The 19806-nt window shown below is 38.8% G+C and overlaps 1 protein-coding gene across 1 annotated transcript in view; it reads left to right on the top strand.

Annotated features, from left to right (window-relative positions):
• THSD7A (thrombospondin type 1 domain containing 7A) overlaps window positions 1-19806 on the top strand; it is a 661869-nt gene that overhangs the window by 146330 nt on the left and 495733 nt on the right. Inside the window, exon 3 of the mRNA XM_014838058.3 lies at window positions 13997-14092. The gene's annotated coding sequence lies outside the window, so the exon portion shown is untranslated. The remainder of the gene's footprint in view (window positions 1-13996; window positions 14093-19806) is intronic.

The following is a 19806-nucleotide window of genomic DNA, read 5'->3' as shown; positions in this document are numbered from 1 at the left end:
TTTTTCAGCTCCATTATATTCTTATGAGATCATCGTTGTATAGGTAGTTTATCATTGACTGAAACGTCATTCTGTAGCACGTGACTGCACTTGGAAGCAGTTTGTTTCTTTTTAGGCTTAATTTAAGCTTTATTTTTTATTATTAATTGAAGTATAGTTTATCTACAATATTATATTAGTTTCAGGTGTACAACATAGTGATTTGACATTTATCTACATTACGACATGATCACCATGACAAATCTAGTAACTGTCTGTTTCCATACAAGGTTATTACAGTATTATTGACTCTACTCCCTATGCTATACATTACATCCCTGTGACTTACTCTTTTTTTTTAATAACTGGAAGTTTGTACCTCTTACTCTCCTTCATCTAGTTCAGCCATCCCACCATCACCCTCCCCTCTGGCACCCACCAGTGTGTTCTTTATATCTGAGCTTGTTTCTATTTTATTTTGTTAGTTTGTTTTGTTTCTTAGATTCCACATATAAGTGAAATTGTACAGTGTTTATCTTTCTCTGTCTGACTTACTTCACCTAGCATAATATCCTTTAGGTCCATCTGTGTTGTTGCAAATGTCAAGATTTCTTTTTTTTTAATAGCTGAGTAATATTCCTTTGTGTATATGTATATATACACATACCACATCCTTTATATCCCATTCATCTATTGATGGACACTTAGTTTGCGTCCATATCTTGACTGTTATAAATGATGCTGCAAGAAACATAGGGGTGCATATATTTTTTCAAATTACCATTTTCATTTTCTTCAGATAAATACCCAGAAGTGGATTGCTGGATTGTATGGTAGTTTTATTTTTAATTTTTTGAAGAACTGCCATACTGATTTCCATAGTGGCTATACCAATTTATATTCCCACCAACAGTATACAAGGGTTCCCTTATCTCTATATCCTCACCAACGCTGGTGATTTGTTTTTTTTTTTTTATTAAGGTTATGAAAGTTAACATCCTTGTGAAATTACAGTTGTACATCATTATTAGTCATGTTGTAGGTACACCACTTCACCCCTAGTGCCCTCCCCCCACCCCCCTTTCCCCTGGCAACCACCGATCAGTCCTCTTTGTCCATATGTTAACTGCCACCTATGAGTGGAGTCATACAGAGTTCCTCTTTCTCTATCTGGCTTATTTCACTCCACATGATACCCTCAAGGTCTATCCATGTACTTGTGAATGGGACGACTTTGTCCTTTTTTATGGCTGAGTAGTATTCCATTGTATATATATACCACATCAGTTGCTGGGCACTTAGGTTGGTTCCATGACTTGGCTATTGTGAATAATGCTGTGATGAACATAGGGATGCATGGAACTTTTGGAATTGCTGATTTCAGGTTCTTAGGATAGATACCCAGTAGAAGGATGGCTGGGTCATAAGGTATTTCTATTCTTAACTTTTTGAGGAATCTCCATACTGTTTTCCATAGTGGCTGCACCAGTTTGCATTCCCACCAACAGTGTATGAGGGTTCTCTTCTCCACAGCCTCTCCAACATTTGTCACTCTTGGTTTTGGTATTTTTGCCATTCTAACAGGTGTAAGGTGATATCTTAGTGTAGTTTTGATTTGCATTTCCCTGATGATTAGTGATGATGAGCATCTTTTCATGTGTCTATTGGCCTTCCATATATCTTCTTGGAGAAATGTCTGTTCATGTTCCCTGCCCATTTTGTAATTGGGTTGTTTGATTTTTTATTGTTGAGTTGTGTGAGTTCTTTGTATATTATGGAGATTAACCCTTTGTCGGATAAATAACTTGTGAATATTTTTTCCCATTTAGTGGGCTGTTTTTTTGTTTCAATCCTGTTTTCCCTTGCCTTGAAGAAGCTCTTTAATCTGATGAAGTCCCATTTGTTTATTCTTTCTATTGTTTCCCTTATGTGAGGGGTTATGGTGTCTGAAAAGATTCTTTTGAAGCTGATGTCAAAGAGTGTACTGCCAATATTCTCTTCTAGAAGACTTATTGTTTCAGGCCTAATCTTTAGGTCTTTGATCCATTTTGAGCTTATTTTAGTAAGTGGTGAAAAAGAATGGTTTATTTTCATTCTTTTACGTGTGACTGTCCAGTTTTCCCAGCACCATTTGTTGAAGAGACTTTCTTTCCTCCATTGTAGGCCCTCAGCTCCTTTATCAAAGATTATCTGTCCATAGATGTGTGGTTTTATTTCTGGGCTTTCCATTCTGTTCCATTGATCTGTGCATCTGTTTTTGTACCACTACCATGCTGTTTTGATTACTGTGGCTTTGTAGTATGTTTTGAAGTCAGGGATTGTGATGCCTCCAGCTTTGTTCTTCTTTTTTCTCAGGATTGCTTTAACAATTCGGGGTCTTTTGTTGCCGCATATGAATTTTTGGATTCTTTGTTCAATTTCTGTAAGGAATGACATTGGGATTCTGATTGGGATAGCGTTGAATCTGTAGATTGCTTTAGGTAGTATGGACATTTTAACTATGTTTGTTCTTCCAATCCATGTGCATGGAATGTCTTTCCATCTCTTTATGTCGTCATTGATTTCTTTCAAGAAGGTCTTGTAGTTTTTGTTGTATAGATCTTTCACTTCCTTGGTTAAATTTATCCCAAGGTATTTTATTCTTTTTGTTGTGATCGTGAATGGGATTGAGTTCTTGAGATCTTTTTCTGTTAGTTCATTGTTAGCATATAGAAATGCTACTGATTTATGTATGTTGATTTTACACCCTGCAACTTTGCTGTAGTTGTTGATTATTTCTAATAGTTTTTCTATGGATTCTTTGGGGTTTTCTATATATAAGATCATGTCGTCTGTAAACAGCGAGAGTTTTACTTCTTCATTGCCTATTTGGATTCCTTTTATTTCTTTTTCCTGCCGAATTGCTCTGGCCAAAACCTCCAGTACTATGTTGAATAAGAGTGGTGAAAGTGGGCACGCTTGTCTTGTTCCTGTTCTGAGACGGATGCCTTTCAGTTTTTGCCCATTGAGTATGATGTTGGCTGTGGGTTTGTCATATATGGCCTTTATTATGTTGAGGTACTTTCCTTCTATACCCATTTTATTGAGAGTTTTTATCATAAATGGATGTTGGATCTTGTTGAATGCTTTCTCTGCATCTATTGAGGTGATCATGGGGTTTTGTTTCTTATTTTGTTAATGTAGTGAATCACGTTGGTTGACTTGCGGATGTTGAACCATCCCTGTGTCCCTGGTATAAATCCCACTTGATCATGGTGTATAATCTTTTTGATATATTGCTGTATTCAGTTTGCCAACGTTTTGTTGAGGATTTTTGCCTCTATGTTCATCAGTGATATTGGCCTGTAGTTTTCCTTCTTTGTGTTGGCCTTCTGAGGTTTGGGGATCAGGGTGATGTTGGCTTCATAGAATGTATTAGGGAGTGCTCCATCTTCCTCTATTTTCTGGAATAGTTTGAGAAGGATAGGTATTAAATCTTCTTTGAATGTTTGGTAGAATTCTCCAGAGAAGCCGTCTGGTTCTGGACTCTTATTTTTGGGGAGGTTTTTGATTACTGTTTCAATTTCTTTACTTGTGATTGGTCTATTCAGATTCTCTATTTCTTCCTGATTCAGTTTGTGTAGGTTGTATGAGACTAGGAATTTATCCATTTCTTCTAGGTTGTTCAATTTGTTGGCATATAGTTTTTCATAGTATTCTCTTATGATCCTTTGTATTTCTTCGGTATCTGTTGTGATTTCTCCTCTCTCGTTTCTAATTTTATTTGTTTGAGACTTCTCTCTCTTTTTTTTAGTGAGTCTGGCTAAGGGTTTGTCGATTTTGTTAATTTTTTCGAAGAACCAACTCTGTTTCATTGATCCTTTCTACTGTCTTTTTTGTTTCAATGTCATTTATTTGTGCTCTAATTTTTATTATTTCCCTCCTTCTACTGACTTTGGGCTTTGTTTGTTCTTCTTTTTCTAATTCCGTTAGGTATTGTTTGAGGTTGTTTATGTAAGATTTTTCTTGCTTATTGAGGTGAGCCTGTATTGCAATGAATTTCACTCTTAGGACTGCGTTTGCTGCATCCCAAATAATTTAGTACAGTGTGTTTTCATTTTCATTTGTCTCCAGATAATTGATTTCTAGTTTGATTTCTAGTTTCATAGCATTGTGATCAGAAAAGATGCTTGATATTATTTCAACCCTCTTTAATTTATTGATGCTTGCTTTGTTTCCCAAGATATCCTCTATCCTTGAGAATGTTCCATGCATGCTTGAGAAGAATGTGTAACCTGCTGTTTTGGGATGAAGTGTCCTATATATATCTATTAGGTCCATCTGATCAAATTTTTCATTTAATTCTATAATTTCCCTGTTGATTTTCTGTCTGGATGATCTGTCCATTGGTGTTAATGGGGTGTTGAGGTCCCCTACTATTATTGTATTACTGTTGATGTCTCCTTTCAGTTTTGTTAATAGTTTCTTTACGAATTTTGGTGCTCCTGTGTTAGTTGCGTATATATTTATAAGTGTTACATCATCTTTTTGGAGCATCCCTTTTGTCATTATATACTGCCCCTCTTTGTCTTTCTTTATCTGTTTTGCTTTGAAGTCTACTTGGTCTGATATAAGTACGGCAACACCTGCTTTCTTTTGTTCATTATTAGCTTGGAGTATTGTCTTCCATCCCTTCACTTTGAGTCTGTGTTTGTCTTTGGGGCTGTGGTGTGTTTCCTGGAGGCAGCATATTGTTGGATCTTGTTCTTTGATCCATCCTGCCACTCTGTGCCTTCTGACTGGAGAGTTCAATCCATTCACGTTTAGAGTGATTATTGAAACGTGGGGGCCTACTGTTGCCATTTTATCACTTGTTTTCCAGTTCTTTTGCATTGTGTCCTGATGGAGAGCTGTTACTGTGTGTTATTGTCCTTCTGCTTATCTCCTTTGTTCTGGATTTTGTAACCCCTTTCCTCCTTTTGATTTTTCAGGAATGAGGTTCTTCTTGAGCATTTCTTGAAGAGGAGGTTTTGTGGCGATGAACTACCTTAACTTTTGTTTATCTGGGAAAGTTTTTATTTCTCCATCGCATTTGAAGGATATTTTCGGTGGGTAGAGTATTCTTGGCTGCAGGTTTTTGTCCTTCAGAGTTTTGAATATTTCATTCCAATCTCTTCTAGCCTATAAGGTCTCTCCTGAGAAATCTGCTGATAGCGTTATGGGGTTTCCTTTGTAAGTTATTTTCTTCTGCCTGGCTGCCCTTAGAATTTTCTCTTTGTCATTGACTTTTGCTAGTTTCACTACTGTATGCCTTGGGGTTGGTCTTCTTGCGTTAATAAAGTTTGGAGATCTATTGGCTTCTGTCACGTGAAGTTCCATCTCTCTTCCCAAGTTTGGAAAGTTCTCAGCTATTATTTCTTTGAACAGGCCTTCTGCCCCCTTCTTCTTCTCTTCTCCCTCTGGTATACCTATAATCCTTATGTTGCATCTCCTAATTGAGTCGGATAATTCTCGGAGAGTTTCTTCATTCCTTTTTAGTCTTAGTTCTCTCTCCTCCTCTGTCTGCAGCATTTCTATATTCCTATCCTCCAAACTGCTAATTCTGTCCTCCATATTATCGACCCTACTGTTCAGAGAGTGCAGATATTTCTTAATCTCCTGCATTGTGTTCTTCATCTCCAGTATTTCTAATTGGTTCTTCTTTATAGTGTCAAGCTCTTTTGTGACATAGCTCCTGAACTCATTGAGTTGTCTATCTGAATTCTCTTTTAACTGGTTGAGTTTTTTCATAATGGCAGTTTTGAAATCATCGTCATTTAGGTTATAGATTTCATTGTCTTTGGGATTGTTTTCTGGTTGCTTATCATTTTCCTTCTGTTCTGGAGATTTAATATATTTTTTCATACTGCTTAATGATGTGGATTTGTTCCTCCGCATAGAGATGGAGTTTTAGTCGCTGCTTCCACTTGTTGTGACTGGTGTCGGGGGGGGGGGGGTGGCAGCTGTTTAGACTGCACCAACCAGGAACCCTGTCAGCTGTTACTGACTGGACCTGGACCCCTCCTTGTAGTCACAGTGGTCCTGTGGGGTCCCTCGTCAGTTGTGGGGGCAATCACAAGGGGGCCTCAGGCTGCTGGTGCCTACTGTTGCAGCCCACTTAGACGTGCTCCCTCCTTGTGGTCTGCAGCAGTGTTGTGGGCTTTCCCAGCAGCCAGGAGCAGGATCACCTACAATCGCTGCTTTGTCCCTAACAGAGTCCACAAGATCACACTTGTCCACTATAAGTCCCAGCAGAGCTATGGGTATCTTCTGCAGTCTGTCGTTAGCTCACCTAGCTGTGCTACTTTTGCCCCAGGGCCTTCCTGCCTTGCGATTGCCAGTCGGGACCTCTCCACTAGTGCTGTGCAGAGGCTTTCGCTGAGGCTGCTGTAGGAACCTGGAGATCCCCCCTGGGCTATGTTGCCGTTTCTCCAGAGCTCCACTCTGCCCTACTCCACTCTCACGGGATCTCTGGGAGCCCCTTGCCTCGTCTTGGACACGACCAGAGTCCGTGGGCCTGCCGGTGACTTGTAAGCTGCTGCCTTGTGGGGAATTCTGCTCTAGGGAGCTTCCTGGTGTTCCAAATGCTGGGCAGGGCCACCCTGCCAATGGCGAGCAGAGGCTTTCCCTGCCAGGGGGGTGCGGTACCCCAGAGCCTGCCCCCAAGCCACAGAGCTGGACGCTGGAGCTCCAATCCTGTCCCCAAGCACGTCTACGAGAAGTCCGGGTGCCCCCTGCACTGACCCATGTGCCGGAGACCGTGGGCCCAGCAGCAGCTTGCGGTCTGGTGCCGTGCTAGGGAACCTGCCTGCCAGGAGCTTCCCTTTGTCCTGAATTCTGTGTGTGGCCTCCCTGCTAATGGTGAGCAGAGGCTTTTCCTGCCAGCGAGGTGCGGGACCCTGGAGCCTTCCCCTGGACCGCAGAGGCAGGCACTGGAGCTCCAACTGTGTCCCCAAGCACGTCCATGGGAAGTCTGGGCACCCCTTGCACTGACCCGTGCACCAGAGACCGTAGGCCAGCAGCAGCTGGCGATCTGGTGCAGTGCCAGAGAATCCGCCCACTGGGAGCTTCCCTTTGTTCTGGATTCTTGGCGGGGCCTCCCAGCTAATGGCGAGCAGAGGCTTTTCCTGCCGGCAAGGTGCAGGACCCTGGAGCCTCCCCCCGGGCCGCAGAGCTGGGCGCTGGAGCTCCAACCCTGTCCCCAAGCACATCCACGGGAAGTCCGGGCACCCCCTGCACTGACCCTTGCTCGGGAGACCGTGGGCCCAGCAGTAGCTTGCAGTCTGGTGCCATGCTGGAGAATCTGCCCACTTCGAGCTTCATTTTGTCCTGGATTCTGGGCAGGCCTCCCTGCTAGTGGCGAGGGGAGGCCTTCCCTGCTGGTGGGTGCAGGACCCTGGGGATTCCCCCTGGGCTTATGTGTAATCACGGGGGGCTTGAGTAGGGCTGTTGTCACCTGTTTCCACCGACGCTCTGCTGGTGAGTGCACACTCCCACCCTTGGTGTGTGGTGATGCTGTGGGGGAGTCTGCTGGAAGAGAGCCTCCTGCAGGAACTAGGCTGTCTGAGGGTCGGGGGTCGGGGGTCGGAGAGTTTTCACCTATTTCCACCTCCTCCCGGGGGGAAGACCGTCCGCCTTCCGATGTATAGCAGTATGAGACTCTTAGGCATCTTGAGATGCTATCTGGATATCCTTTGTTAATCGGTGAATGTCCAATTAGTTGTAGATTCGACGGGGGAGAGACAAAGAAGACCACTCACTCTGCCATCTTGGTCCCGCCTGTTATCACACTCTTATTGCAATTGTCCTCTTAATTGGGTTGGTACCCAGTGTAGCTGGTTGCTAGGCTCAGGGGCATACAGTTGTGATAGGCCTGAGGCCAACAAGGCTGATGTCAGTTCTCTTAGGAGTGCAGCTGAGGAGGGCTAGCCCTTGGCATGGAGGCACTCAGTTGTTTCAGGCTTTGGAAGGTGGGGCTGATCCTTTTTATGGCTATTTGTGAAATACAAGTCTTTTGCTGTTAATAAGCTTCACCCCCCTCTGGACCACATACACTGTCAGCACACTCCTGGTCCGTGCACACTTCTCAACCCCCTGGAGTGTACCCCACCGCCACACTTCAGAGGCCCCCACCTCTGCCCCAATGCCCCCCACAGTTCACCAGGTCGTCACACAAGCCCTACCCCACAGAGGCAGACACCTTTGCCTGCCTGTAGAGGATCAAGGCATTCAGTCAATGCAGGCTGAAAAGTAGCCTGAGGGCTTGCTGTTAAGTGGGGCCAGTCCCTAGGGCGGGTTGCCTGCCCTGGCTGAACTGGATTAAATCTGTGCTCTAGTGGCTGTGGCAGACTCCTGGGCTAACAGCCCAAGGGACGCACCTCAGTGGCCCCCATCTGTGTCCATATCAACATGCCTGGATCAGCTCAGAACAATGGCCCCCACCAATGTCTCAGTCTCCGGAGAGGATCCTCCTCTCACCAAGATGCCCCCAGATCCCACTAGGTGAGTCTCGTTTCACCAAAGGACAGTCAGCCTTCTCTCTGGTGATTTTAGGTTGCTGCAATGAGTGAGTTTGTGTGTGGGCCCTTTAAGACCCGGATCTTTTCGGCTTTTGCCCTATAGCTTTTCTGGGGTGTCCTCGCTGCAGTTAATAGCCAGCAAAGCCAGACAGTAAGACCCCCCGCTCAGTTGGGCTAAGTCCGAAGGATGGTTATAGCAGTATTGTCCCGCTCCGGACCTCCCTCCTCCAGGGAGGACTGCGTACCTTAGGTTGGCTCCCACCTGGCCAGCTGAGAAGGTCTGCTGCTCCCAAAGGTGGCTTTTTTCCTCTCTGGCTGGAGTTACTGCCTCTTCTGCTTTCATCAGGACTGTCCCTTGTTGTGGGGGTTCTTTTTATCCAGTTTTCCGTTTTCAATCCAGGGTGATTCTTCCTAAAATTGTTGTAACCTGGTTGTGTTTGTGGGAGGAGGCGAGTTCAACGTCTGCTCACAGCGCCATCTTGACAAGAACTCCTGTCATTTGTTTTTTGATAATATTCATTCTGACAGGTGTGAGGTAAGATCTTACTGTGGTTTGGATTTGCATTTCCTTGATGATTTAGTGATGGAGAGCATCTTTTCATGTGTCTGTTTGCCATCTGTATGTCTTATTTGGGAAAATGTCTATTCAGGTCCTCTGCCCATTTTTAATCAGATTGTCTGGTTTTAATTTTTGATATTGAGTTGTATGAGTTCTTTACGTATTTTGGAATATTAACCCCTTATTGGATATATCATTTGTAAATATCTTCTCCTATTTAGTAAATTGCCTTTATTTTTTGTTGATATTTTCCTTCAATGTGCAAAAGCTTTTTAGTTGATATAGTCTCATTTTTTAATTTTGGCTTTTGCTGCTTTTACCTGAGGAGCCAGATCCAAAAATATATTGCTATGACTGATATTAAGCAGCTTACTGCCTAGATTTTCTTCTAGGAATTTTATGGTTTCACATATTTCAGGTCTTGTACCTTTAATCCATTTTGAGTTTATTTTTATATACATGGTAAGAGGAAGTGGTCCAGTTTCATTCTTTGCATATAGCTGTCCAGTTTTCTCAGCACCATTTAGCAAAGAGACTGTCTTTTCCCCTTTGTGTGTTCTTGCTTCCTTTGTTGTAGCTTAATTGACCATATAGTGTGGGTTTATTTTTGGGTTCTCTATTTTGTTCCATTGATCAGTGCATTTGTTTTGTGCCAGTACCATGCAGTTTTGATTATTATAGCTTAGTAGTGCAGTTTTAAATCAGGGAATGTGATATCTCCACTTTTAGACTCCACGTCTTAAGATTGTTTTGGCTTTTCTGGGTCTTTTGTGGTTTCAGACAAATCTTAAGATTATTTGTTCTAGTTCTGTGAAAAATCCCATTGGTATTTTGATAAGGATTGCATTGAATCTGTAGATTGCTTTGGGTAACATGGACATTTTAACAATATTAATTCTTCACTCCTTGAGCATGGGATAGCTTTCCATTTATCTGTGTCATCTTCAGTTTCCTTCATCAATGTCTTATAGCTTTCAGGGTACAGGTCTTTCATCTCCTTAATTAAATTTACTCCCAGGTATTTTATTCTTTTTGATACAATTATAAATCAGAATGTTTTCTTAATTTATCTTTCTGATTGTTATTAGAGTATAGAAATGCAATAGAGTTCGGTATATTGATATTGTATCCTGCAGCTTTACTGAATTCATTTATTCTAAATTTTTGTTGGAGTCTTCAGGTTTTGCTTGTATATATAGTATGCCATCTGCAAATAGTGACAGTTTTACTTCTTCCTTTCCATTTTGGATGCCTTTTATTTCTTTTTCTTGTGTGATTGCTATGGTTAGGACTTCCAATACTATGTTGATGAGATGGGCATAAAAGTGATGAGAGTTGGCATCCTTGTCTTGTTTCTGACCCTAGAGGAATTTCTTTCACCTTTTCACTTTTCACGTACCCACTTTGTTGAGTTTCTTTTTTTAAAGATTTTATTTTTTCCTTTTTCTCCCCAAAGCCCCCTGGTACGTAGTTGTATATTTTTAGTTGTGGGTCCTTCTAGTTGTGGCAGAGAGTTTTTATCATAAATGGATGTTGAATTTTGTCACATGCTTTTTCTGTGTCTATTGAGATGATCATATGATTTTTATTTTTTGTTGTGTTAATATGGTGTATCACGTTAATTGATTTGTGGATATTGAATTATCCTTGCATCCCTGAGATGACTTCCACTTGATCACGGTGTATTATCCTTTTTTTTTTTAAGAATTTGTTTGTTTCCTTTTTCTCCTCAAAGCCCCCCAGTACATAGTTGTATATTCTTTGTTGTGTGTCCTTCTGGTTGTGGCATGTGGGATGCTGCCTCAGTGTGGTTTGAGGAGCAGTGCCATGTCCGCGCCCAGGATTCGAACCAACGAAACACTGGGCCATCTGCAGTGGAGTGTGCGAACTTAACCACTTGGCCATGGGGCCAGCTCCTATATTATCCTTTTAATATATTGTTGAATTCAATTTACTAATATTTTGTTGAGGATTTTTGCATCTATGTTCATCAAGGATATTGGCCTGTGATTTTCTTTTTTGTAGTGTCATTGTCTGGTTTTGGCATCAGGGTAATGTTTGCCTCATAGAATATGTTTACAAGTGTTCCTTCCTCTTCAATTTTTTTGGAACGGTTTGAGAAGATTGGTATTAACTCTACAGTAAGTGTTGGGTAGAATTCATCTGTTAAACCATCTGGTCCTGGACTTTTGTTTGTTGGGAGTTTTTTGATTACTGATTCAATTTCATTACTAGTAATCAGTCTGTTCAGATTTTCTATTTCTTTCTGATTCGTTCTTAGAAGATTGTATGTTTCTAGGAATTTATCCCTTCCTTCTAGGTTGTCCAATTTGTTGGTGTATAGTTGTGTGTGGTAACTCTTATGATGATCCTTTGTATTTCTGTAGTGTCAGTTGTAACATCTTTTCCTTTATTTCAGATTTTATTTATTTGGGTCCTCTCTCTTTTTCTTGATGGGTCTGGGTAAAAGTTTATCAATTTTGTTTATCTTTTTGAAGATTCAGCTGTTAGTTTCATTGATATTTTCTATTGTTTTTAACCTTCATTTCATTTATTTCTACTGCTATCTTTATTTCCTTCCTTCTATTAACTTGGAACTTTGTTTGTTCTTTTCTTTCTAGTTCCTTTAAGGTATAAGGTTAGATGGGTTGAGATTTTTCTTCTTCCTTGAAGTTGACCTGTATCATTATGATCTTCCCTCTTAGAACTGCTCTTGCTGTGTCCCATAGGTTTTGGAATGTTTTCTTTCCATTTTCATTTGTCTCAAGGTATTTTTTTTAAATTTCCTCTTTGATTTTTTCATTGACCCATTGGTCCTTCCATAGCATGTTCTTTAGTTTCTACATGATTGTGCTTTTTCCCATTTTCTTCTGGTAACTGACTTCTTGTTTCTTATTTTTGTGGTCAGAAAAGATGCTTGATATGATTTCAGTGTTTTTAAATTTATTGAGCCTTGTTTTGTGGCCTAACATGTGACGTGTCCTGGAGAGTTTTCTACATACACTTGAAAAGAATGTGTATTTTGCTGTTTTGGATGAAATGTCCTGTATAAAGTTCATGTGGTCTAATGTGTTATTTAAGGGCAGTATTTCCTTGTTGAATTTCTGTCTGGATGATCTATACATTGATGTAAGTATGATGTTAAAGTCTCCTACTATTATTATATTATTGTCACTTTCTTCCTTTTTGTTTGTTAATGTTTGCTTTATGTATTTAGGTGTTCCTGTGTTCAGTGCATAGATATTTATAAATGTTATATTCTCTTGTTGGGTTGATTCCTTTATCATTATGTAATGCCCTTGTCTCTTGTTAGAGTCTTTGTTTTAAAGTCTGTTTTGTCTGATATAAGTATTGCTATTCCAGCTTCCTTTTTGTTTCCATTTGCATGGAATATGTTTTTCCATCCCTACACTTTCAGTCTCTGCCTGTCTTTGTATCTGAAGTGAGTCTTTTGTAAGCAGCATATATATGGGTATTTTTATACATTCAGCCACCATATATCTTTTCATTGGAGCATTTAGTTTCTTTACATTTAAGTAATTATTGATAGGTATGTACTTATTGCCACTTAAGTTGTTTGCTAGTTGTTTTTGTAGTTCTTCTCTGTTCCTTTTTTCTTCTCTTGGTGTCTTCTCTTGTGATTTGATGACTTTCTTTAGTGTTGTTTTTATTCCCTTCTCTGTATTTTTTGTTTATCTATTATAGGTTTCTGATTTGTGGTTACCATGAGGTTCATATCTAGCAACCTAGATGTATAGCAGTCTATTTTAATTTGATGGTCGCTTAAGTTTGAGTCTGTTCTTAAACACTACGTATTTACTCCTCCCCCTGCACTTTATATTTTTGATGTCAGATTGTACATCTTTTTCTTTCATGTATCCCTTAACTAAATATCATAGATATAGATGACTTTACAACTTTTGTCTTTTAACCTTCAAACTAGCTATATATGTGGTTGATCCACTACCTTTACAATATGCTTGACATTACTAATGAGATTTTTTTTTATGCTTTTCTTGTTCCTAGTTATGACCTTTTCTTTTTTTGTTTAAAGAAGTCCCTTTAACATTTCTTGTAAGGCTGGTTTAGTGATGATCAACTTTAACTTTCACTTGTCTTGGAAATTCTTTATGTCTCCTTCAATTCTGTATAAACTTGCTGGGTAGAGTATTCTTCATTCTAAGTTTTTTCATTTCAGCACTTTGAATATATCATGCCACTCCCTTCTGGCCTGTAAAATTTCTGCTGAAAAATCAACTCATAGACTTATAGGGGTTCCCTTGTATGTAATTAGTTGTTCTTCTCTTGCTGCTTTTAAGATTCACACTTTAACTTTTGATGTTTTAATTATAATGTCTTGGTGTGGGTCTCTTTGGGTTCATCTTATTTGGGACTCTCTGTGATTCCTGGACTTGGATATCTGTTTCCTTCTCCAGATTGGAGAAATTTCAATCATTATTCCTTCAAATAGGTTTTCTGTCCCTTTCCCTCTCTCTTCTTCTGTGACCCCATGATGTTAGTCTGCTTGATGTTGTTTCAGATGTGCCTTAAGCTATCTTCATATTTTTAAATTCTTTTTTCTTTTTGCTGTTTCAGTTGGGCAATTTCCACTGCCCTGTCTTCCAGATCGCTGATCCATTCTTCTGCATCATCTAATCTGCTGTTCATTCCCTTTTGTGTATTTTTTATTTCAGTTACTGTATTCTTCATCTCTGATTGGTTCTTTTTTATATTTTCTATCTTTTCATTGAAGTTCTCACTGTTTCTCCAGTTTTCTCCCATGTTCAGTGATCATCTTTATCTCTGAGACTGCTTATCTCCATTTTGTTTTGTTGTTTTTCTGAGATTTTGTTTTGGCTTTTCATTTGGAACATATTCCTCTGTCTCCTCATTTTGTCTAACTCTGTGTTTGTTTCTGTAGCTATGTCTCCTGGTCTTGAAGGGTTGGCCTTATGTAGAAGATGTCCTGTGGGGTATAGGAGCACAATCCCCTGTTCACTAAAGCCAGATGTTCCAGGTATGTCACTTGTGTCACTGTTGTGCCTGGATCATGATTTCTGTGGGCATGCTGGTATGTGGGGTTGGTCCCCTCATTGGGAGCTACTTTTTAGGGGTGCCATTGGTGCCTGTCATGTGAGGCAGGGTGGGAGCCGCTTTGGAAGGACGTTGCCCAGGATCAGTCCATAGGGTGGGTCTCGGGGCAAGGCAAACAGTGGTAGCAAGGTGGAGTGGAGTCTTGGTTCCTAAAGCCCTCTGGCTCTCCTGGACGTAAGCTCTGTGGGTTTTCAAAGCCAGATATTATGGGGACTCATCTTCCCAGTGCAGGTTTCCTGGGGTGGGGAGCCTGATGTGGCCCTTGGGCCCTTGACTCATCTGGGAGGACCTCCACAGTTCTGATATCCCTCCCACTTGTATGTCCTAACTAGACCCATCTCTGCCCCTCCTACCCATCTTGATGTGCTTTTCCGTATATCTTTAGTTGTGGAAAATCTGTTCTGCTAGTCTTCAGATCGTTCTCAGTGATGGTTGTTCTATACATGTAGTTTTGGTGTGTCTGTGAGCAAAAATGAGCTAAGGACCTTCCTACTCTGCCATCTTGATCTTCCTCATGGGCATTTTGTATATGATAGAAATTTCTAGTAAACCCTATTGGTAGTAGTCAGATCATATTTTGTGGTAAATATATATCAGAATCACTTAATTCTATGTTTTGGAAATTTAAGAAGTTTACATTTATTTACTATTATAAATAATGCTTTGAAAATGAATAGGAAAAAGTAAACCCCCTTGACTAAGATGGCCTCAACATTTCCCTCAGATTAATTAAACTTTAGACAGGCATCTTCCTGACTTTAGGCCCCTGACTTCCCTTTTCTTAGAGCATTTACTTTAGAAAACTTGTAATTGTCCATTCTTTCTCTGTCCTTTGAGATGTAAATCTTTTTAAACTCCTCTTACCAATTTTACTACCCAGGAACATCTCTTTCAAAGACCAGGGAGCCATCCCTTTGAAATGTAATCATCAAAGAAGATAGGCCTCTATCTCCTGTCATTCCAGATAAGTGAAGACACATTTCCTTTGGGTAAAGCCAATTAGCAAATACAGATGGCTTAAGAATCCCCCTCATCCCAGCTCTTGAAATTCTCCAGCCCTTTTTTTTGGTGGAGTGGAGTTCAGACTGAAATCTGGCCTCTTTCTTCTATTGTGATAGCCTTGAATACAGTCTTCCTTGGCCAGTGTAAGTTTTACTTTGATATCTGTTATAGGCTGAATTGTGCCTCTGCCTCTGAAATTCATATGTTGAAGTCTCAACCCCAAACATCTTAGAATCTGACTGTATTTATAGATAGGCCCTTTAAAGAGGTAAGTAGGGTAAACTTAAGTCATACTGGTGGGCCCTAGTACTATATGACTGATGTTCATTTATAAGAGAAGATGAGGGCACAGACACACAGAGGGAAGATACAGAGAAAAGATGGCTGTTAACAGTCCCAGGAGACAGGCCATAGAAGAAACCATCCTTGCGCACACCTTGCTTTCAGATTTCTTGTCTCCAGAACTGTGAGAAAATAAATTTCTTTGTTTTAAACCACCCAGGCTGTGGTACTTTGTTTTGGCAGCTGTAGTAAGCTAATATAATACCCCAGTAGTAGAATATGAGAGGACTTGTCTTACTGCAGCATCACCAGTATTTATTACTAAACATTTTAATGTATTTGCTAACTTAGTAAATGAAAAAGCTGTTTTTGATTGTTTTGCTTTCTGTTTACATTGATTTATAGTAAGGTTTTATGTTTCTTATACTTATTTGTGCATTATATTTATCCTTTTATAGACTGATCAATGCCTGTTCCATTTTTCTTTCATGATCCTAGTGTTATTGTTTATAAAAATCTCTTTGAATGGCCCTTCATATTTGAGTATTCAATGATTTCTCATTTTGTCATCTATTTTGCTATTTTTTTAACATAGGAATTTTGTGTGATTTGTTTACTTTTATGCTTAGAAACATGTCTCTTATTCGAGGAACAGATGCATAACTGTTCCTTGGATACTTTCTTCTAGTATTTTCTTCTGCTAGTATTTCTGTGAATTTAAGAGGTTGTTCAGCACTTTAGTCTATCTGGAATTTATTCTAGGATACTTGATTCTTTTCCTAGTAACTCTTTACTTCCCTATTAGTGTTTACTAAACAACATATTTTCTTTATTGACTTGGTGGTTTATTTATTACATATTAAATGTTATATTTAAAGTCACTTCTATTTCTAAGTTATATCTTGCCTTCTATTTATGATGATATGCTTGCATGCCACTATATTATTATAATTATGCAGCTTTTTAATTATTTAAATGTGATAATGCAAATTCTTTCTCATGACTTCTTATAACATTTATTTGGCTATTTATATCTGTTAATATTTTAGTTGAACTTCTCTATAATTTGATTAAATTTATTTTCAATCCCCACTGGAGTGTTATTTTGGGAAGAATAAAAGTTTTTGCAAATAATTTGTTCCCATTCAGTAATAGGGTGCTTTTTGTCTCTGTTTATTTAAGTATTCTACGTGCATTTCCATAAAAGTGTACAGTTTCTTATCTATTTAAAAGCATATTCCAACCTAGCTATTATTTGCTTTTATTTTCTTTGGTTGCTATTGTTTATGGTTTGGTTAGTGGTTCTATTCTCCATTAAATAATCCATTCCTTTGGTACCTGAAAACAGGCAGTCATTTAGCAAAATTATTAATTGTATAAATATTTTTCAGTTGGTTCTCTTCTACTTTTATTTTTTAAGTGAATGCTTTTGAAGTGTATTGAATTTCTAAAAGTGATGGCTGTTATTTTTTTCATCACTTTTGTATTTTCAGACTTGCAGAATGAAATTATAATTGATACTATGAAACGTTGTTATGTTCTCACCTTTAGCAGGGAATTTCTAGTATTTTATTATTAAATGTAAGATAGATTTGAACAATAGTTCTTTAAAAGTTTTTTTTTTTTAAATAAGGAATGGGTATTGAATTTTATCAAAAGCATTTGAGTTATATCATACTCTTAATCTTCCTTTTCTTGTTCACATAATTGTATCTATAACATGATTCTGAAACCTAATGCTAAAATAGTAGTGTATTACTAGAATAATTCAACATGACTATGATAAATAGCTATTGTAGTATACATTTGAATACCCTTCATTTGCTAGTATTTTCTTTAGTGTTATGAAGATCAGATTCTGTGGTCAGTGGTTTGATCTGTGGTTTTATTATTTTATGTGGTTTTATTACCTTTTAACAGGCTCTTGCAGTTTGACTATTTTGAAAAAGATCAAGTTGTAAACTTCTATTACAAGTTGAAAATGAGTTTCTTAAAAATCTGGTGGCCAAGTGGTTAAGTTTGGCATGGTCTGCTTTGGCAGTCTAGGTTTGGTTCCTGGGCATGAACCTACACCACTCATCTGTTGGTGGCCATGCTGTGGTGGTGGCTCACATACAAAAAAAAGAGGAAGATTGGCAGCAGATGTTACCTCCAGGTGAATCTTCTTCAGCACAAAAAAAACAAGGCAAAACAAAACTCAACCAGGCATGAAATAATTTAAAAACTTTTAGAAGTGTATTGAGAAAAACCAAGCTTTAAAAAAAAAGCAAACCACATTTGTCATTACCAAAAACAGATATCTGTAGGTAAAAATAATAAAAATCTCATGCTGCATAGATAGTTTTTGTATCAAAATTGTATTAACTAGTCATATTGATAGTATTTGCTAAGTAAAATGATTGCCTAACTTACTATGTTTCTTACATAGTAAATAAATATCTTATGGGTGAATGCATTTTCCATGAATGGTTTATGTAGCATTGAAATTACACATTTTTTCAGTACAGTTAGTTCTACTATAACATGACAGATACGATCTTAAAAATCGCCTGCTGTGTGGAATGATGCAATAAAAATTGATGGGGGTTATGGGACAAATGGGGATATGAGCATAGCCCTCAAAAACTTGACCAGTCAGTGACACATGAAAAAAATTGGAACCTATTAAAAGATGGAAGCATAGTTGTACACATGCTAAATGGTTAAACATATATAAATACTACAATAAATACGGCATTTTACATTTTTTAAATAGACCTGAAGTTTGCTTGTGGAGTGGGACTTGGAAGAGTTGCAGCTGTAAGTTATTTTGAAGTGTTGGAAGGAGGATTAACTGAAATAGAGAGAAAGTTGTAACACCGTCTGTGGATGGGTGTGGCTCATAGGACAGTGTGAACTGCGGTCGCTGGTAGGGGTGCATGTGTATGTGTGTATGTGTGTGTGTGTTGTATGTTCCTACACAGCTCTGTTCAGCTGGGTGCAGTTTTCTGCTGTCACTGTTTCTTGTAGATGAAATCACATTTAAGCAAACACAAAATTCTTGCTATGCTAAAATTTTTTCTTACTATTCCAATTGTGTTGGAACAAATTGACTGTTTAAAACAAGTGTTACAGCAGAACTGACTTTATGTGGGGAATTCAAATATCTAGTCTGGGAATTCTTTTGGAACTAATTTTTTCATAACTGTGTCCTTCCTCCCTTCTTTTTTTCCTTTTTTGATCTGTTTAGGTTATCTTCTTCTGGAATTATTTTTGGTCATTCCATTGATTTTTATCTGCATTCAGAATGTACTTCTGCTTCCATGGTCTGTATTAGTCTTTGCCTTGGCCTGATGCCCAGCTCAAATCTTTGTATATGAGCCAATTGGGAAAAATATGAGGGAACCAGTAGTTCCCAAAGGAAATTTTTATAACACATTCTGCCTCATTTCTCTGCTCTGCCTGAAGTCATCTCTCCTGTGGAACATTTTATTTGCCAAAATAGTGCAGTATAGAGTTTGCACAGGTACTGTTTTCTGTGAAGCATGACCATGACAGTCTATAAAACAATGATTCTTCTCTTATTGCCCTTAGAAGTGTGTTGTATAATATGACGAAAGTTTTTAGAAGAATTTCCAAGGAAATAAATAGTTTAGCATGATTATTTTACTAAATGTCTCAGTAGTGACATGTAAATGTGGGAATTACTTCACAGGCTAAAGAAGATCTGATTTGCATGGTGGACAAGCAGAGCCACCGTTATTCAAAATCATGCTAAATTTAAATCATACTTGCTTGAAAATGCAGAAAATACCATTCAGAAACAACCCACAATTCCAGGACTGAGTAAATACTGAGAAATACAAGAAACTCACCAAGCTGGAGGTAATTCCCAAAAGAAAAGACCAGAAAAAGGATTTTTGGGCAGAATACACAGCTAAATGGTGTTGCCTGTGTATTGCTTAACCCTATTTTACCTTGGACTATGGCAGACGGTTGCCTGCTCTTCACAGTAATCATAAGAAATATTACTAATGCCGTTATTAATTACTACTGACACTAGTATTGGTAGGAGTAATTCAAAAACAAACATGATAAAGTAAAATATAGTTTAAAAAATATTTTCACTTATATTATGTGTGCATTTGTTTCAAGAAGCAGGCTTATTGATGACAAACTCTTCCATATAACCAATCCATTCTATAGGACCAATGTCTGTTCTTTATCTGGAGTAGAAACTGTATCAGTTTGCTTAACTGTAGCAGTTGACAGGGATTATATGCAGTGTTTCTTTAGAAAATCAGATTCCACTTTATTTGTCACAAAACTTGGGGTTGCAGAGCAATTTTTGAAAGGTAGAGAGTTACTAGATTT

The sequence above is a fragment of the Equus asinus genome, chromosome 1 (assembly GCF_041296235.1).
Source record: "Equus asinus isolate D_3611 breed Donkey chromosome 1, EquAss-T2T_v2, whole genome shotgun sequence".
NCBI classification, from domain to species: Eukaryota; Metazoa; Chordata; class Mammalia; order Perissodactyla; family Equidae; genus Equus; species Equus asinus.
The sequence above is the reverse complement of the archived record's forward strand: the minus strand, read 5'-3'. Positions and strand labels throughout refer to the sequence as shown.